The sequence below is a fragment of the Nicotiana tabacum genome, chromosome 21 (genome assembly GCF_000715075.1).
Source record: "Nicotiana tabacum cultivar K326 chromosome 21, ASM71507v2, whole genome shotgun sequence".
Taxonomy (NCBI): domain Eukaryota; kingdom Viridiplantae; phylum Streptophyta; class Magnoliopsida; order Solanales; family Solanaceae; genus Nicotiana; species Nicotiana tabacum.
In genome coordinates, this window is record NC_134100.1 from 66,939,788 (window position 1) to 66,944,027 (window position 4,240).

A 4,240-nucleotide genomic window follows, 5' to 3' on the forward strand; every position below is an offset into this window, starting at 1 on the left:
AGACCTTGGCAGGCCAGCTTGTCAGATTGGATATTTCGGAGCCTAGTCGGGTATTGGCTTGTGTGGTCTCCAGGTCTTCTCTTTATGACCTCATCAGGGAGCGTCAGTATGATGACCCTCACTTGCTCGTTCTTCAGGACAGGGATCAGAGAGGTGATGCTAGGGATGTGACTATTGGTGATGACGGGGTGCTGAGAATGCAGGGCCGGATATGTGTGCCTAATGTAGATGGGCTTCGAGAGCTGATTCTTGAAGAGGCCCACAACTCGCGGTATTCCATCCATCCGGGTGCCGCGGAGATGTACCAGGATTTGAGGCAGCATTATTGGTGGAGGCAGATGAAGAAGGATATAGTTGGGTTTGTGGCTCGGTGTCTAAACTGTCAGCAGGTTAAGTATGAGCATCAAAGACCAGGTGGCTTGCTTCATAGGTTAGAGATCCCAGAGTGGAAGTGGGAGCGGATCACTATGGACTTTGTAGTTGGGCTCCCACGGACTTCGAGGAAGTTCGACGCTATTTGGGTTATTATGGATCGGCTGACCAAGTCCGCGCACTTAATTCCAATTGGTACTACTTACTCTTCAGAGCGGTTGGCTGAAATTTACATCCGAGAGATCGTTCGCCTGCATGGTGTCCCATTTTCCATCATTTCAGATAGGGGTACTCAGTTCACATCACAGTTTTGGAGGGCCGTGCAGTGAGAGTTGGGTACTCAGGTTGAGTTAAGAACAGCTTTTCACCCTCAGACGGACGGGCAATCCGAACGCACTATTCAGATATTGGAGGACATGTTGCGTGCTTGTGTCATTGATTTTGGGGGTTCATGGGACCAGTTTCTGCCACTCACAGAGTTTGCATATAACAACACTTATCAGTCGAGTATTCAGATGGCTCCGTATGAGGCTTTGTATGGGAGGAGGTGTAGATCTCAGGTTGGATGGTTTGAGCCGGGTGAGGCTAGGCTCTTAGGTACAAACTTTGTCCAGGACGCATTAGATAAGGTGAAATTGATTCAGGAGCGGCTTCGCACGGCGCAGTCTAGGCAGAAGAGCTACGTAGATAGGAAGGTCCGTGATGTGTCTTTTATGGTTGGGGAGAAGGTTTTGCTGAAGGTATCACCCATGAAGGGTGTTATGAGGTTTGGGAAGAGGGGCAAGTTGAGCCCCCGGTTCATTGGGCCTTTTGAGGTGCTTCAGAGGATAGGAGAGGTGGCTTATAAGCTTGTCTTGCCACCCAACTTGTCGAGTGTGCATCCAGTGTTTCATGTTTCCATGCTTCGGAAGTATATTGGAGATCTGTCCCATGTTTTGGATTTCAGCACGGTTCAGTTAGAGGGTGATATGACTTATGATGTGGAGCCGGTGGCTATTTTGGATCGGCAGGTTCGAAGGTTGAGGTCAAGGGATATAGCTTCAGTGAAGGTGCAATGGAGAGGTCAGCCTGTGGAGGAAGCCACCTGGGAGACCGAGCGGGAAAGGCAGAGCAGATATCCACGCCTATTCGAGACTCCAGGTATGTTTCTAGACCCGTTCGAGGACGAACGGATGTTTAAGAGGGGGAGGATGTAACGACCCGGCCGGTCGTTTCGAGAGTTATAACCCCATTTTCCCCATTCCTACTTCTTTTTGTGTTATTCAGCTATATTATGTTATATCCGGTTAGTTGGTTCGGGTCCGGAAGGAACTCGGAGTGAAATGAGACACTTAGTCTCATAATTGAAAATTTTAAGTTAGAAAAGTGGACTGGATATGAACCTATATGTAAACGACCTCGGATTTGAATTTTGATGATTTCAATAGCTCCGTATGGTGATTTTGGGCTTAGGAGCGTGTCCAGAATATTATTTGGATGTCCGTAGAGGAATTAGACTTGAAATGCCGAAAGTTTTATTTTTGAGAAGTTTGACCGGGGGGTTGACTTTTTGATATCGGGGTCGGAATCTGATTCTAAAAACTGGAATACCCCTGTTATATCATTTAGGACTTGTGTGCAAAATTTGAGGTCAATCGGACGTGATTTGATAGGTTCCGGAGTTGTTTGTAGAAATTAGAAATTTCAAAGTTCATTAGGCTTGAATTGGGGTGTAATTCATGGTTTTAGCATTGTTTGAGGTGATTTGAGGATTTGACTAAGTTCGTATGATGTTTTAGGACTTGTTGGTATATTTGGTTGAGGTCCCGAGGGACTCGGGTGAGTTTCGGATGGTTAACGGATCAAAAATTGAACTAGAACAGCTGCTGCAATTTCCTTCTGTTGGAAATTACTTCTGCCTAGAATCGAGCCCAGTTCGAGCTCATGGTCGATGGCCACGATCGAAGACCAGATCGAGCTCAAGGTCGAGGGCCAGGATCGAGCTCAGGGTCGAGGGTCACGATCGAAGGCATGATCGAGCCCAGGGTCGAGGGTCACGATCGAAGGCATGATCGAGCCCAGGGTCGAGGGTCACGATCGAAGGCATGATCGAGCCCAGGGTCGAGGGTCACGATCGAAGGCATGATCGAGCCCAGGGTCGAGGGTCACGGTCGAAGGCTGGGAAGAAGACATAATCAAGGTCTAGGACCGAGAACCAGGATCGAGGACCTCGATCGAAGGCCAAGATCGAGGCAGAACTGAGGATGTCTGGGCAGAATTATAAAAACGGGGGCTTCGTCCCATTTGTCATTTTTGACAAATTGGAGCTTGGGGAGAGGCGATTTTTTTTATATTTTCAAGAAAAACTTGAGATAAGTCCCTTGTGATCATTTCTACTCCATAATAGTGAATTATCATCGAGTAATCCGACTAGATTACATGATTTTGAGGTGTAAACCAGAGATTGAAACTTAGAAATTTGGAAATTTGATTTGTATATTTGAGGGTCGAGTTAAGGTCAGATTTTGGTAAAATTGGTATGGGTAGACTCGTGGTTGAATGGCCTTTCGTATTTTATAACTTTTGTCGGGTTCCGAGACGTGGGCCCCACAGGCGACTTTTGAGCCAATTTCTGGTTTTGGTCTAATTTTGAAGCTTTTCTTGTGGAATTCATTCCATTAGCGTATATTGATGGTATTATACTGATTATGAATAGATTTGGAGCATTTGGAGGCCGAGTCCAGAGGCAAGAGCATTGCGGGGTAGAGATTTGACCGGTTTGAGGTAAGTAACGATTGTAAATCTAGTCCTGAGGGTATGAAACCCCGGATTTTGTATCATTCTACTATTTTTAGTGACGCACATGCTAGGTGACGGGCGTGTGGGCGTGTACTGTTGGGGATTTGTGACTTGGTCCGCCCCGTAGCAACTGTAAAGTTGCATACTTTGTTGAAACCATTGATACTTATATGATTTAGAAAGATTTTATGTAAATTGGGCTGAATGCCATGTTTGGGCCTTGCGCCAATGCTGTTTGGACCCTTAGGGGCTGTTTCTTACCATCCTCTCATTGTTTTCGATTGAAAATCTATACTCAGTCATGTTTATACTTGTTTACCGCATAACTCAGTTTTATGACTCTATTTTGATGTATATAAATGTTTTGGGCCGAATGCCCTGTTTTACTGAAATGCCCGAGAGGCTTGAGTTACTTATGACTGAGTGAGGCCGAGGGCCTGATTTGTGAGGATGAGTATGGATTGGGGTTGCCCGCCTGCAGCATACTTATGACTGAGTGAGGCCGAGGGCCTGATTGATGAGGATGAGTATGGATCGGGGCTACCCGCCTGCAGCATACTGTATTATTATCGCACGTGAGTTGTCCGTGCAGATTATAGCGCTTGGGCTGAAGGAGCCCCTCCAGAGTCTGTACACACCCCCAATGAGCGCAGGTACCTATTGAGTGTGAGTGCCGAGTGCTGAGTGACTGGGAGGCAAGAGTGATTGTAAGGTATGCCCGAGTGGCAAGAGTGATTGGGAGGTATGCCCGAGTGGCACAAGTGACTGTGAGGTCTGCCTGAGTGTCTGTTTATGATTTCATCATTTTTGCTCACCTTTGCATTGAGCCTTTGTTTGAAAAACTATTGGAAAATAAAAAAAATGATTTTTATTGGAACTGGTTTAAACGAGATGTTTGATTCAAATCCTGATTTTTTAAGAGCATATGGTATTTTACTGAGATTTCCTGATATGAACGTTATATGCTTTATTGCTCGTCACTACTGCTCAGTCTTTATTTATTATTGTTACTTACTGAGTTGGCGTACTCACGTTACTCCCTGCACCTTGTGTGCAGATCCAAGCGTGGCTGGACACGGTAGCGGTTATT